General features: G+C 39.4%; 1 pseudogene; it reads right to left on the bottom strand.

Annotated features, from left to right (window-relative positions):
* Positions 1 to 1,486: 1,486 nt before the first annotated feature.
* On the bottom strand, positions 1,487 to 1,652 carry LOC116532491 (annotated as a pseudogene).
* Positions 1,653 to 17,140: the final 15,488 nt, after the last annotated feature.

Below are 17,140 nucleotides of genomic sequence, written 5' to 3'. Positions count from 1 at the left end.
ACAAAGGACTAATAACCAGAATATATAAGAAATTCAATTAACTCCATAGCAAAAAATTAAATAACCAAATTTAAAAATGGACAAAATACTTGAATAGACATTTCTCAAAAGAAGACAGACATATGGCTAACAGGTACATGAAAACATGTGTAATATCACTGACCATCAAGGAAATTCAAATCAAAACCACAATGAGATATCACTTCACCCCATTTTGATAATGACTATTATCAAAACAAAGAAAAAATCCACAAAGCTGGTGTAGATGTAGAGAAAGGGTAGCTCTTTTTAAAAATTATTGTTATTGTTATTATTATTATTTTTACTTTTAGAGATAGGCTCTTGCTCTGATGCACAGGTGGAGTGCAGTGGCCCAATCATGGCTCACTGAAACCTAGAACTCTTAGACACAAGGGGATCCTCCTGCATTAGCCTCTTGAGTAATTGAGACTACAGGCACACACCACCGTGTGTGGCTAAAAAAGAGGAACTCATGCACTGTTGGTGGGGATGTAAAGTTGTAGAGTCTTTATGGAAAACAGTATGAAAACTTTTCACAAAATTAAAAACTAAATTACCATATATCCAACAATTGCACTACTGGGTAGGCATATCCAAAGGAAATAAGTATATTGAAGAGATATCTGCTTATAGTAGTACTGTTCACATTATCCAAGATATAGAGTCAAACTAAGTATTCATCAATAGATGAATGTATAAAATATATAAAGAAAATGTGTGTATATACACAATGGAATACTATTCAGATGTTAAAAAGAATGAAATCCTGTCATTTATGGCAACCTGAGTGAACTTGGAGGACATTATGGTAGGTGAAATAAGCCAGGCACGGAAAGACAAAAACCACATGATCTCAAACACATGTGGAATCTAAAAACATTGATCTTATAGAAATAGAAAGTAGAATTGTGGTCACCAGAGGCTGGAAAGTGAACAAGGGGAGCAGAATGGGGAGAGATTAATTAATAAATACAATGATATGGTTAGATAGGAGGAATAAGTTCTGGTCCTCTATTGCCCAGTAGAATTACTATGGTTAACAGTGTTGTATTGTATATCTCAAAATAGCTAGAAGAGAGGATTTTGAATTTTCTTATAACAAAAGATTATACATGTTTGGGATAATGCTAAATATCTCCACTTTGATTATTATACAACCTTCCCTTGAGTTAGGACAAACTCTAAGGAATAACATGCTCTAGAGTTTCCTCAGCGTCAGGCTGAGAGTGAGGCTTCACCCAAAATCATGTACTTGCTTGGTTTCGTCTCATCTCTCCTGCTTTTACCTTACTGATCTTTCCTACAAGCATGTTCTTAATAAATACCATGCGTGTGATTTATCATCTCAGACACTACTTTGGGGAAAGCTGACCTAAGACATTGAGTTAGTAAGTACTGTTTCCCATTTCTGTATTCAAATTTTGCACCTCTACAGAGGGGAGGAAAGTAAGATTCAGAGAGGTTCATATTTTTTTCTCAAGGTCATGCAGTGGGTAAGAGACTTCAGTCTAATATTCTAAAATCTAGTAATGTGAGTTGTACCACATTATCTCTTAAAGATTATCATAGGGAAGTAAATCTGATAAGAACAGATCCTACACTTGATCTTAGCCAAAAGGCCGAGAAGTAACAGGGAAGTAAATGAATGATAATGAGCTGCAGAGATTCCTTAGAATCTCCAGTTTAAACCGTGTTTATACTCAGTTTCTTCATGTATGAAATTAGGGCACTGTTATTATTGTCTGTGTGTTTCTTTAAGATTAAATGGAAAAAGGGAGCACACTTTGGCATATGGCTAGATATTCAGTATATATTTTTCCCTAATTGAAGAGCCAGGGTAAAGAAACTTTAACCCAATAAGGACTCGGGTGATCAAAATTCATTTGACCAACCACAAAATTCATTTGATCAACCACAGGGCTTTTATTTTTTGTAGCAAAGCCTCCATTTCTGGAAAAATACTGAAAAATAACAGCCTTGTCAGTCCCTCAGACCTAATGGACTATATCAACATCTCCATGGACTTGGTGGATAAAGAATGAAGAATAATATGTTTTGAAGGTTTCTTAATAAAGCCTAGCTCTCTCCCAAAGAGGAAAAGCCACAGAAGACAGGCATACCACATTTAAAACTGTAGTAACCCAGTAGCCCTTCCTAACTGCTAAGTAGGCAATTCCCAGGAGTTCAGGAAGAAAATCCAGGAGGATATAAACATGAAATGAATCAAGCATGCAAGATTTTCAAGCAAAATCAAGCAATATTTTCTTTCTCTCTTTTTCATTCTGTTTTGTTTTGATGTGTGTTTGTGTATGTGTGTGAAATATTAATTTATTTTTATCATCATCAGGACATTAGTATTCAGAGAAAGGAAAATACCTCTTAAATGAGATGTTTGTAGGGAAAATTACAAGGGAGAGGAGGCTGACATTGACCAAGCAAATGCCCTCTGAGGATTGGGGTGGATCAGAATGGTTTCTAATATTTTTCCAACTCCCCTAATGGAAGGAAAATAACAACATGAAATAGAGGGGATGGAACAGCCAGCATGAGGATAAATACCAAGGAAGCGATGTAAACACAGCCCCCAATTTCCCCAGCGAGTAAGAGAATGAGGAATGTGTTATTCATCTCTCTTTGCAATCTGCAAGGCAGAGTATGGAGCTGCCCCCTTTGGGAATATCTTCTAACAAAGAATTTCAGGATGGGTGTTTGAGATGCAGTGAAAAGAATAAAGGAGATTGAGAATTTTTCTAAACTCCAGGTCTTCATACACCTCTTCCAAGAAGCCTTTCTTCATCTTCCCTGGCATTGAAATATACCCTCTTTAAAAAAGAGGTACTTTAGAAGTGATTGATTATGCCATCCCCACTAATTATTTTAGAATATGAAAATTAATGCAACCAGGCTAAATGAGTTATAAGGATTGCTCTGCACTTGCAGGTGAGTATATAGTGTGGGTTCTGGAATTAAACCACCTAGCTTGAACCTTGCATTCATTACTTATGAAGTGTATTACCTTGGGAAAGTGATGCACTGTTCTCAATCCTCTCTTTCCTCATCTGTAAAACTAATGATTTTTACTTAATAGGATTTCTGTAAGAAATCAATGTGGTGATATACACAAGTTCTTAGTACAATGGCAAAAATATATTAAGAGTTCCATAAAGTCTGGGACTTAGTCTTGTTTTTCTTGCTGTTATTGCTGCCATTATTAATATTCATCAAGAAACAGAAGTAGAATCGAAAGTCATTTTTTCCATTTTCAAATTCATCCTTCTTTTCTTTCCACTTTGTAATTTCTAATCCCTTAAGTTTTCATGTTGCTTTAGCAAATTTTATTGTTCTAATATATAATGACTGGTGGCATATACCTCTGATGCAATGAGATAGTAGGTAATTTATGGAATTTTTCATACCAGGCCTTTATTCACACCAATCCAATACATCTCAGAAAATGTTAGCCAGGTAAACATAGATTGATCTCATCTAAATACAGAGGAGACTGGTGGATTTGCCATCGCAAATTGAGTCAACCATCTTTGATAAGGTGTTTGCTATGAATGGAAATGACTAAAATTTATTCTTATAGGGAAATTTAAATCTTTTTGTTAGAAAGGGCAGGGCTACCATAGGTAAGGACTTGAGGAATTAATGTCCCTTGTCCTGGGCCTTGAAGAATGTGTAGGTCTTCAATGAAGTAAGAAGGTAAGAGAGGGTATTGCGGGTGGGCCAACCACATAAGGAATGGGATAGAGGCCTAGCAAAATTTACTCATAAGAATATTCTTTAATCCTTGGACTTCCTCTTGGAAGGCATTTTCTTAAAGATGCGTTCCTCAATACCCAAGTTCAATAGAGTTCACCTTTTTCTCTCCCTCATAGCATACTACAGTTTTCCTTCAAATTATATATTATAATTTAAAACTGAGTATTTATGTATGTTGATGGGGATGGATTGGAGTAGAGTGGTGTGTGTTTTAATTCAGTCTTCCCTATTAGGCTGTAAGTTTGTTTTATGAGGATATAAATCAGGTCTATTTTTACATGCAATTGTATCCTCAGTGTCTTAGCACCATGCAAACCTGACACTTGCAAATGCTGTTACACTTTTTTCATTGAATGAATGGATGGATGAATGAATGGATTAATCAAGTGAGTCACCTGCATAGAGGGTGGTGCTGTGCTATGGAAATAGAGATACAGATGAGGAGCAAGGTAGGTCATTCTATCCATGTCCCCAAGAATACTGTAGATAAATCCCTATTCCTCTCTTAGCCTTCAATGTTTTTCCTGTAAAGTCAGAGCTGAAGGCACTATGTGGGTTTTCTGGTACTAAAGTTCTAGAATTTTTAATGCTTCTTTAATTATTTACTGAGAAGTATTTGCATTATGCTAGTTAGTATCCATTAGTAAAAACACAAGATATGATAGTGCTTTTTAATATACAAATAAATAATGGTTGAGAGTTCTGTTTTCTTTATTATATAAATATACGCCGAGCTACATACAAGATCTTATGGGAAGCAGAGATAAATACCTATGAAGTCTTAGGGGAAGTAGAGATAAGTACATACAAGTTCTTAGCGGAAGCAGAGATAGGTAAAAGAATATGGGCCCTGACTTTGAGCAAGAGAGATGGAGAATGAAAGAGGAACAAAAGAATGAGAATTTAAAATGACAAGAAAAATAAGGAGAAGAAAGATGAGGGAAATGTAAAGGAGAAGTAAAAGAAAGTCAGGATGAAAAGGAGAAGGAGGAGGAGATGGTATGATTTCTTGAGCATGGTGCCAAGTATTTTATGCATCTTATGCTATTTTGCTGATGTTGAAACTGAGGCTCTAACAGATTGACTCTAAAATTATTTGTAGGTCCTGGCTTACTTCCAAAGCTGACTACCTTGTGATCTTAATATTGGGCCTCTGATTCCTCTCTGCCTGGTGAAACCACATACAGGAAAACAGAGAGATGCAATGATGTGGCAAGGGACTTGAGCAAGACCTGCATCCTTTGCATTTGTAATCTAAGACCAAGGGTCCTGCCCTCTTGTTCTCTGGAGTCTCCCTCTTAGTACCTTGGCATGCTTATGTTTCCCCTGCACTTAAAAGAAAAATAAAAAGAAAAGAAAGGCAAAAAAAAATGTTGCTACAGTAAACTGGAAGAAGAAAGACTTTTTTTCTCCCAAAGAAAGAGGAAGGTTGCAGAAGTTTGGGGTAAAGTCAGGGCAGGGAAATGGCAAAAGAGGATCAAACTGAAGCCTAAAGGGTTTTGGCTCCTCTCCTCAATTCTTCCTTCTCTTCTTTGCAGCTTTTAAGTTTCATTCATTGTGTCAGTGGGATTTGGGGATTAGACTGAAGTTGCAGTAATAGAGGTGCCCGAGGCAAACTTTAATTTTTTGGTTTCCAAGAAAAACAATTATCCTAATCTGGTCTGCCATCCCTTCTCCCCCAGTAGTGGAAATTCACTGGGTTCAGAAGGCACTCTTGGGAGGAGACATGTGTGCCATTTCAGTCACATTACATTGTGTGACTACACTTTGTCCAAACTTCTTATTTTTCCTACTTACATTATTTGTCATCTAATTATTAAGGATCTGCCCAGTGCTTCATATAACTAGCATTCATTGAGCTCTTCCCAGGAACCCAGTGTTTAGTCAAGGATATGAAATATATTATTTCATTTAGTCTTCACAATGACCCACAAGGTAAATAGGGTAAATATAATTTTTATCCTTATTTATTCCAAAGAGATTAAGTAACCTGTTCAAATTCACAGCTATGACGTAGACTAGCCAATATGTGAATTCTGTTGTCTGTCTTCAGGGATTGTGCTCTTAACATGTCATCATACAATTTCTCAACCACAGCCCCTGTGTCCTAATTACCATTCTGTGATTTTTAAATAAATCTTGAAACCAAGACACAGAGGGCTGAAGCAATTGCCTCAGGTCTCACAGCTTAAAAACAGAGGAAGCAAGATTTGAAATAATGCTGTTTCTTTGTTGTTGTTGTTTTATTTCTTCTAAAAAAAAAGATATACATGTGCAGTATGTGCAGGTTTGTTACATAGGCATACACATGCCATGGTGGTTTGCTGCAGCTGTTGACCCATCCTCTAAGTTCCCTCCTCTCACTTCCCAATCCCCAACAGACCTGGTGTGTGTTGTTCCCCTCTCTGTGTCCATGTGTTCTCATTGTTCGACTCTCACTTATGAGTGACAATATGTGGTGTTTGGTTTTCTGTTTCTGTGTTTCCTGAGGATGATGGCTTCCAGGTTCATCCATGTCCCTGCAAAAGACATGATCTCATTTCTTTTTATGGCTGCATAGTATTTTATGGTGTATATGTACCACATTTTCTTTATCCAGTCTAACATTCATGGGCATTTTGGTTGGTTCCATGTCTTTGCTATTGTAAATAGTGCTGCAATAATCATAAGTTTTTGTGTGTGTGTCTTTGTAGTAGAATGATTTACATTCCTCTGGGTATATGCCCAGTAATGGGATTGCTGGGTTAAATGGTATTGCTGGTTCTAGATCCTTGAGGAATTACCACACTGTCTTTCAAAATGATTTAACTAATTTACATTCCCGCAGTGTAAAGGCCTTCAATTTCTCCACAGCCTCACCAGCATCTATTGTTTCTTGACTTTTTAATAATCATCATTCTGACTGGCATGATATGGTATCTCATTGTGGTTTTGATTTGCATTTCTCTGATGATCAGTGATATTGAGCTTTTTTTTCATATATTTGTTGGCCACATAAATATTTTCTTTTGAGAAGTGTCAGTTCATATCCTTTGCTCCCTTTTTGATGGGGTTGTTTTTTTTCTTGTAAATTTGTTTAGGTTCATTTTATATTCTGGATATTACACCTTTGTCAGATGGGTACATTACAAACATTTCTCCCATTCTGTAGGTTGCCTTTTCACTCTAATGATAGCATCTTTTGCTGTGTAGAAGCTCTTTAGTTTAATTAGATCCCATGTGCCCATTTTAGTTTTTGTTGCAATTGCTTTTGGCATTTTCATCATGAAGTCTTTGTCCATGCCTATGTCCTGAATGGTATTGCCTAGGTTTTCTTCCAGGGTTTTTATGGTTTTAGGTTTTCTATTTAGGCCTTTAATCCATCTCGAGTTAATTTTTGTAAAAGATGTAAGGAATGGGTCCAGTTTCAGTTTTCTGCATATGGCTAGCCAGTTTTCTCAACACCATTTATTAAATAGGGAATCCTGTCCCCATTGCTTATTTTTGTCAGTTTTGTCAAAGATCAGATGGTTCTAGATGTGTGGCATTATTTCTGAGGCCTGTGTTCTGTTCCATTGGTCTGTATGCCTGTTTTGGTATCAATACCATGTTGTTTTGGTTACTGTATCCTTGTAGTATAGTTAGAAGTCAGGTATCATGTTGCTTCCAGCTTTGTTCTTTTTGCTTAAAATTGTCTTGGCTATACAGAGTCTTCTTTGATTCCATATGAAATTTAAAGTAGTTTTTTTCTAATTCTGTGAAGCATGTCAATGGCAGTTTGATGGAAATATCATTGAATCTATAAATTACTTTGGGCAATATGACCATTTTCATGATATTGAGTCTTCTTATCTGTAAGGATGGAATGTTTTTCCATTTGATTGTGTCCTCTGATTTCCTTGAACAGTGGTTTGTAGCTCTTCTTGAAAAGGTCCTTCACATCCCTTCTTAGTTGTATCCCTAGGTATTTTATTCTCTTTGTAGCAATTGTGAATGAGGTTCATTCATGATTTGGCTCTCTGCTTGTTTATTGTTGGTGTAAAGGAATGCTTGTAATTTTTTCATATCGATTTTGTATCCTGAGATTTTGCTGAAGTTGCTTATCTGTTTATGGAATTTGGAGGCTGAGATGATGGGGTTTTCTAAATATAAAATCATGTCATCTGCAAACAGAGACAACTTGACTTCCTCTCTTTCCTTTATTTCTTTCTCTTGCTTGATTTCCCTGGTCAGAACTTCCAACAGTACGTTGAAGAGGAGTGGTGAGAGACAGCATCCTTGTCTTGTACCGGTTTTCAAACGGACTGCTTTCAGCTTTTGCTCATTCAATATGATATTGGCTGTGGATTTGTCATAAACAGCTCTTATTATTTTGAGATATGTTCCATCAATACCTATTTTATTGGGAGTTTTTAACATGAAGCGATGTTGAATTTTATCAATAGCCTTTTTTGCATCTATTGAGATAATCGTGTGGTTTTTGTCTTTGGTTCTATTTATGTGATGGATTATGTTTATTGATTTGTGCATGTTGAACTCACCTTGAATCCCAGGGATGAAGCCGATTTGATCATGATGGATAAGTTTTTTAATGTGCTGCTGGATTCTGTTGGCCAGTATTTTATTGAGGATATTTGTATCAATGTTCATCAAGGATATTGGCCTGAAGTTTTCTTTTGTTGTTGTGTCTCTTCCCAGTTTTGGTAGGAGGATGATGTTGGCCTCATAAAATGAGTTAGGGAGGAGTCCTTCCTTTTCAAGTATTTGGAATAGTTTCAGAAGAAATGGTACCAGCTCACTTTGTAACTCTGGTAGAATTTGGCAGTGAATCCATCTGGTCCTGGGCTTTTTATGGTTGGTAGGGTATTAATTACTGCCTCAATTTCAGAACTTGTTATTTGTCTATTCAGGGATTTGAGTTCTTCCTGGCTTAGTCTTGGGAGGGTGTATGTGTCCAGGAACTTATCTACTTCTTCCAGATTTTCTAGTTTATTTGCATAGAGGTGTTTATACTATGCTCTGATGGTAGTTTGTATATCTGTGGTGCCAGTAGTGATATCCTCTTTATCATCTTTTATTGTGTCTATTTGATTCTTCCCTCTTTTCTTCTTTATTAGTCTAGCTAGAAGTCTGTCTATTTTGTTAATTTTTTTCAAAGAACCAACTCCTGGATTCATTGACTTTTGGAGGGTTTTTCATGTCTCTATCTCCTTCAATTCTTCTCTGATATTAGTTCTTTCTTTCTTTCTAGCTTTTGGATTCATTTTCTCTTGCCTCTCTAGCTCTTTTAATTGTGATATTAGGGTTTCTAGTTTTCTAATGTGAGCACTTAATGCTATTAATTTTCCTGTTAACACTGCTTTAGCTGTGTCCGAGGTTCTGGTATGTTGTCTCTTTGTTTTCATTTGTTTCAAAGAACTTCTTGACTTCTGCCTTAATTTCATTATTTACCCAGGAGTCATTCAGGAGCAGGCTGTTCAATTCCCATGTAATTGTGTGATTTTAAGTAATTTCTTAATCCTGAGTTTTAATTTGATTGCACTGTGGTCTGAGAGACTATGTGTTATGATTTCAGTTTTTTTTTTTTTTTTTGCTTTCCATTTGCTTGGTAAATTTTCCTCCATCCCTTTTTTTTGAGCCTATATGTGTCTTTGTACATGAGATGTGTCTCCTGTACACTGATACAGCACACTGATGTGTCTCAAATCTTTATCCAATTTGCCAATCTGTATCTTTTAATTGGGACATTTACCCCATTTACACTTAAGGTTAGAATTGTTATATATGAATTTGATACTGTCATCATCATGCTATTTGGTTATTTGCAGTTTCTTCATAGTGTCATTGGTCTTTATATTTTGGTATATTTTAGCAGTGGCTGTACCACTTTTTCTTTTCCCTGTTTAGTGCTTCTTTTAGGAGCCTTTGCAAGGCAGGCCTGGTGGTGACAAAATCCCTCAGCGTTTGCTTGTCTGGAAAGGATTTTCTTCCTTCTTTGCTCATGAAGCTTAGCTTGGCTGGATACGAAATTCTGGATTGAAAATTCTTTTATTTAAGAATATTGAGTATTGCCTCCCAATCTCTTCTGGCTTGTAGAGTTTCCGCTGAGAAGTCCACTGTTAGTCTGATGGACTTACCTTTGTAGGTGACCCAGCCTTTCTCTCTGGCTGCCCTTAACATTTTTTCCTTCATTTTGACCTCAGAGAATCTGATGATTATGTTTCTTAGGGTCGATATTCTCATGGAGTGTCTTAGTGGTCTTCTCCATATTTCCTGAATTTGCATGTTGGCCTCTCTTGCTGGGTTGGGATGCTCTCCTGGATAATATCCTGGAATGTGTTTTCCAGCTTGTTTCTATTCTCCCCGTCTCCTTCAGGTACTCCAATCAATTGCAGCTTTGGTCTTTTTATGAAGTCCCTTATTTCTTAGAGGCATTGTTCATTTCTTTTCATTATTTTTTCTCTAGTCTTGTCTGCATGCCTTATTTCAACAAGGTGGTCTTCAAACTCTGACACACTTTCTTCTGCTTGGTCAATTGAGCTATTGATACTTGTGTATGCTTCATCAAGTTCTCATGCTGTGTTTTTCAGCTCCATCAGGTCACTTATGTTCATCTCTAAACTGGTTATTCTAGTTAGCATTTCCTCTAACCTCAAGGTTCTTAGCTTCTTTGCATTGGATTGGAACATGCACCTTTAGCTCAGCATAGTTTTTCATTACCAATATTCTGAAGTTTACTTCTGTCAATTAGTTCATCTCATCCTCCATTCAGTTCTACGCCCTTGTTGGAGAAGTTACAATCATTTGGAGAACAGGCACTTTGGCCTTTTGAGTTTTCAGCATTTTTTTCATTGATTCTTATCTTTGTGAGTTTGTCTAGTTTCAATCTTTGAGGCTGCTGATCCTTGGATGGGGTTTTTGTGGGGGCTTTGGTTGTTGTTGATGCCACTGTTTTTGCTCTCTGCTTGTTTGTTTTTCTTTCAATTGTCAGGTCCCTCTTCTGTAGGGCTGCTGTGGTTGGCTGGGGGTTCACTTCAAGCCCTATCCATCTGGTTTGCTCTTGCTTCTGGAGATGTCATGCAAGGAGGCTGAAGAACACCAAAGATGGGTGCCTGCTCCTTATTCTGGGATCTCTGACTTCAAGAGGCACCAACTGATGCCAGTAGAGTTGCTTTTCTATAGGATGTCTGACAACCCAGGGAACAGGACCCATTTAAAGAAGCACTTTGTCCCTTGGTGGAGGGGCTGTGCTTTGCTGGGGGAAACATTCTTGTCTGGGCGAGGGGCTGTGCTTTGCTGGGGGAAACATTCTTGTCTGGGCTGCCCAGATTCCTCAGAACTATGAGGAAGAAAGGCTAAGTCTGCTGGTCCACAGAGACTGTCACCAACCTTCCCCCTATGTACTCAGGCCCAGGGAGATCCACGTTCTGTCCCTGAGCCTCTGGCTGGAGTTACTGGAGTTCCTGCAGGGAAGCCCTGTCCAGTGATGATGAACGGGCCAGAGTCAGGTCTAAAGACACACTCTGGGCACAGTCTGCCACAGCCAGTATGTTCAGCTGTTGGGGGACATGTCTTGGGACAAAGCCATCCAGCATTCCTGGCTCCAGCAGGGGAAAAGTGCAGCCTGGAGCTATAGAGATGAATGCCACCCTTACCTTGCCCAGGAAGCTTAGCATGTTTAGCAGTTGTGAGTCCCAATGCTGGCTGCTGCCTCTCCTGCAAGGAGCTCAAATGGCCTAGACAGCAGGTAGCTGCAGTGGTGGTGCTAGTCACCCCTTCCCCTGGGAGCTTGGTAAGCTTAAGCAGATTCCAGCTGAGAGGCTATTGAGATTCTGGTGGCTCCAAGGTTGGGACGCTAGGCCCTGGTGATATGGATTCACGAGTGGGATCTCCCTATCTGTGGGTTGCACAGTTCCATGGAAAAGCATGGTTTCTGCAGCTGGGTAGCACACTTACTCACTGCCTCCCTTGGCTGGAGAAAGGGGGCTCCCACCTGTGGTTCTCAGGTAGACCCCTGCACCACACTGTTCTTCCTTTCTCTCCATGGATCACACCAGCCTTCTAGTCAGTTCTGATGAGAGAACCTGGATACCTTAGTTGCCAGTCAAGGATTCATTCACTTATTATGGTTCTTTTGAATGGAAGTCTCTGAATACCACTGTTTCTAGTCGGTCATCTTGGCCCCTCCCTCAATTAATGCTGTTTCTACCACCACAAGCTGCATATGAAGGGCTGCATCTGTGTTGAGGGTGGTGACAGGGAGGTGCGCGTTTCAAAAAAGCCATTTTGTCTGGAATATAGTGCATCATGTGATGGGAGCACGTGGACACCAGGAGGCCAGTTCTTCTCAATCCACACCAGGGCAGGGCTGTGAGTTTCTCTATTCTGATTTGTATTTTCTTCCAGGATGTTCCTGTATGTTCATTTATGTCTCATTTCAATCATCTGATAAGAAAGTGAAAACAGTGCAATTTTGCCTCAAACAATGCATTTTTCTAGAAAACAGGACCAGCCCTGCTGAAAACTCTTGTATTTCAATGATGCTTAACAGGTACGTTTTTAAAGGATCTCAGTGGGAATCTGATGGCCAAGCATGCACCTTTCTTCTTCAAAATTGCTATCAAATCAACATTTGACTTTCAAGGAGGTTGCTTTCTCTTCTACAGTGCAGTTTCACATCTCAGTATCCTTTGCTGGATTGATTCTCAGATACAAGGGAATAGAGAGAAGTACAGGGGTAAAGGGTGATTTGAGCCAGTTTCTGGAAGGCCTTGAATGCTAGGACAGGGTGTCTAGACTGTATCCAACAGTAAAGAAAGACCACTAAGTATTTTTGTGTTAGCTTATCTTATGATAAGCTTGAGTAAAGAATATTTTTCTCTAATGACTTTAATCTGGTCTCTCTTTCTGTCTGCGTGTATGTATGTGTATATGTGTGTGTGTGTGTATACACACACATATACACATATATATATATTTATTTACACATACATATATTCTATATATATATATAAATGTAATTGCATGTATTGGTTATTTTTTTCTTGAACATAACCGTTATACAGGCTAATTGAAAAAATATATAGGGAGGAGGAGGACCCAAGATGGCCGACTAGGAACAGCTCAGGATTGCAGCTCCCAGTGAAAGTACAGAGGGTGAGAGGATGCTGCATTTCCAGACAGATTTTTATTGCCCACAGACCAGGAGATTCCCAGGTGGAAGAGCCCCACGGGTCACCAGTGAAGCTGTTTTGGCCAGCGCAGCTGCTTTGCCATTGCCCTGGTGCAGTGGTTCTCCTTAAAAAATGTACTGGTCCGGGTGCCCTTTTATCTGGCGATTGGAGACCTGGGAAGGCAGATCGCCCATTCATCTGATTTAAAAAGGAACTGAAACAGGGAGCCAGGACAAGAGATTCCTGGGCAAAAAAACCCCCACTAATCTCAGTGCTGCTGTTTCAGCGGGCGCAGTGAGTTGCCGCAAGGGAAATCACACAGATCCCGGCGCCTTTTCAGCAGGTGGCTAGAACACCTGGGAGAGAGTCGACCGTTCAACTAAAAAAAAAAAAAAAAGACTCTGATTCAGGGAGTCAGGTGATCAGGCTCGGCTGGATGCACCCCCACAAAAAAGGAAAAAGCAACACAGCAATTGAAAACGCTCTGGGTTGAGAGTTTCACAGCAAACACAGCTGAACCCTGGATGGTCAAGCTCTGTGGGGGAGGGGCGTTCGCCATTACCGAGATACTCCACCACTATGGAAGTAGTCTGCCATGGCTGAGGCAGCCCGCCGTCACCAAGGCAACCCGCCGTTGCCAAGGCAACCTGTCATTACAGAGAGAGTCCGCCATTACAGAGGCAGGCCACCATTGCCGAGGCAGTTCTAACTACACCCATATAAACAGGACTGCAGGGAAGATCACACAGCAGCTGGGCAGAGCCTACAGAGACTCAGCAAAGCCTCTGCAGGCAGACAGTGACTAGGCTGCCTCCTCACTGGGCATGGCAACACTGAAAAAAAAAGGCAGCAGCACAACGGAAACTCATAAAGCCCTAAGTCCCTGGGACAGAGCACCTGGGGAAAAAAAAAAAAGAGTTTATGAGTTCTGCTGCAGCAGACCTAAACGTACCTGCCCAGCAACTCTGAATGAACAGTGGAGCTCACAGCTCAGCACTTGAGCTCCAATAAAGGATAGACTGTCTCCTCAAGCAGCTCCCTGACCCCTGTATATCCAAAGAGTCACTTCATAAAGGAGAGTACAGACTGACATTTGGTGGGTATCCTTCTGGGACAAAGATAGCAGAAGGGGAAACTGGTAGCAACCCTTACTGTTCTACAGCTGCTGCAGGTGATCCCCAGACAAGCAGGGCCTGGAGTGGACCTCAGCAGTCCTACAGCATTCCTCTAGCAGAGAGTCTGGACTGTTAGAAGGAAAACTAAGAAACAAACAGAAATAATTTTGCCATCCAAAAACTGGAAGTTCACCCAGAGACCCAATTGGAAAGTCAGCAACTACAAAGACAACAGGTGGATAAATCCACAAAGATGGGAAGAAACCAGCGCAAAAAGGATGAAAACACTCAAAACCACAACACCTCTCCTCCTCAAGGGATCACAACTCCTCACCAGCAAGGGAGCAAGGCAGGAGAATGAGTGTGATGAAATGACAGAATCGGACTTCAGAAGGTGGGTAATAAGAAACTTCTGTGAGCTAAAAGAACATGTTCTAACCCAATGCAAAGAAACTAAGAACCTTGAAAAAAGATTTGACGAAAAGCTAACGAGAATGGACAACATAGAGAGGAATATGAGTGAATTGATGGAGCTGAAAAACACAACACAAAAACTTCATGAAGCCTGCACAAGTTTCAACAGCCAAATTGACCGAGCAGAAGAAAGGATATCAGAGGTCGAAGATCAACTCAATGAAATAAAATAAGAAGGTAAGAATGGAGAAAAAGGGGTAAAACAAATGAATAAAATCTCCAAGAAATGTGGGACTATGTGAAAAGACCTAATCTACATTTGATAGGTGTATCTGAATGTGACAAAGAGAATGAATTCAAGTTGGAAAATACTCTTCAGGATATTATCCAGAAAAACTTCCCCAATCTAGCAAGGCAGGCCAATATTCAAGTCCGGGAAATACAGAGGAAACCACAAAGATATTCCTCAAGAAGAGCAACCCCAAGGCACATAATCCTCAGATTCACCAGGGTTGAAATGAAGGAGAAAATGCTAAGGGCAGCCAGAGAAAAAGGTTGGGTTACCCACAAAGGGAAGCCCATTAGACTCACAGCAAATTTCTCAGCAGAAACCTTACAAGCCAGAAGAGAGTGGGGGCCAATATTCAACATCCTTGAAGAAAAGAACTTTCAACCCAGAATCTCATACCTAGCCAAACTAAGCTTAATAAGTGAAGGAAAAATGAAATTCTTTGCAAACAAGCAAAGATTGTACTCAGAGATTTCATCACCACCAGGCCAGCTTTACAGTAGCTCCTGAAAGACACTCTACACATAGAAAGGAACAACACATACCAGCCACTCCAAAAACATACCAAATGGTAAAAAGCATCAACAGAATCAAGATTCTGCATCAACTAATGGGCAAAACAGCCAGCTAGCATCAAAATGGCAGTATCAAATTCACACATAACAATATTAACCCTAAATGTAAATGGACTAAATGCCCCAATCAAAAGACACAGACTGGCAAATTGGATAAAAAGCCAGAACCCATCAGTGTGCTGTACCAGGAAACCCATCTCACATGCAAGGACACACGTAGGATCAAAATAAAGGGATGGAGGAAGATTTACCAAGCAAATGACGAGCAAAAAAAGCAGGAGCTGCAATTCTCATCTCTGATAAATTAGATTTTAAAGCAACAAAGATCAAAAGAGACAAAGAAGGACATTACAAAATGGTAAAAGGATCAATGCAACAAGAAGAGCTAATGATCCTAAATATATACACACCCAATACAGGAGCACCAGATACATAAGGCACATTCTTAATGACTTACAAAGAGACTTAGACTCCCACACAATAATAGTGGGAGACTTTAACACCCCATTATCAATATTAGACAGATCAACCAGAGAGAAAATTAACAAGGATATCCAGAACTTGAACTCAGACCTGGAACAAGCAAACGTAATAGACATTTACAGAACTCTCCACCCCAAATCCATAGAATATACATTCTTCTCAGCATCACATCACACCTGCTCTAAAATTGACCATGTAATTGGAAACAAATCACTCCTCAGCAAATGCAAAAAATGGAAATCATAACAAACAGTCTCTCAGACCACAGTGCAATCAAGTTAGAACTCAGAATGCAGAAACTAACTCAGAGCCGCACAGCTTCATGGTAACTGAACAACTGGCTCTTGAATGTTGACTGGATAAACAATGAAATGAAGGCAGAAATAAAGATGTTCTATGAAACCAATGAGAATGAAGACACAACATACCAGAATCTCTGGGACACATTTAAAGCAGTCTCTAGAGGAAAATATACAGCAATAAGTGCCCACATGAGAAAAAAGGAGAGATCGAAAATTGACACCCTATCACCAAAATTGAAAGAGCTAGAGGAGCAAGATCAAAAAAACTCAAAACCTAGCAGAAGACAGGAAATAACTAAGATCAGAGCAGAACTGAAGGAGATAGAGGCATAAAAAACCCTTCAAAAAATCAACAAATCCAGGAACTGGTTTTTTGAAAAGATCAACAAAATAGACCACTAGCCATATTAATAAAAAAGAAAAAGAGAATAACCAAATAGATGCAATAAAAAACGATAAAGGAGATATCACCACAGATTCCACAGAAATTCAAATCATCATCAGAGATTATTAAATACAACTCTATGCACATAAACTAGTAAACCTGGAAGAAATGGATAAATTCCTGGACACTTGCCTCCTCCCAAGCCTAAACCAGGAAAGTCGAAAACCTGAATAGACCAATAACAAGGTCTGAAGTTGAGGCAGCAATTAAGAGCCTACCACCCAAAAAAAAGCCCAGGTCCAGATGGGTTCACAGCTGAATTATACCAGACATACCAAGTGGAGCTGGTACCATTCCTTCTGAAACTATTCCAAATAATCCTAAAGGAGGGAATCCTTCCCAAATCATTTTATGAGACCAACATCATCATGATACCAAAACCAGGCAGGGACTCAACAAGAAAAGAAAACTTCAGGCCAATATCCATGATGAACATAGATGCAAAAATCTTCAATAAAATATTGGCAAGCCGATTGCAACAGCACATCAAAACGCTTATCCACCATGATCAAGCAGGCTTCATCCCGGGGATGCAAGGCTGGTTCAACATATGCAAGTCTATAAACGTAATTCACCACA

Source organism: Sapajus apella, unplaced genomic scaffold (assembly GCF_009761245.1).
Source record: "Sapajus apella isolate SASKATOON/1434 unplaced genomic scaffold, GSC_monkey_1.0 scaffold76, whole genome shotgun sequence".
Lineage (NCBI taxonomy): Eukaryota > Metazoa > Chordata > Mammalia > Primates > Cebidae > Sapajus > Sapajus apella.
This window is presented reverse-complemented; position numbering and strand designations above follow the sequence as displayed.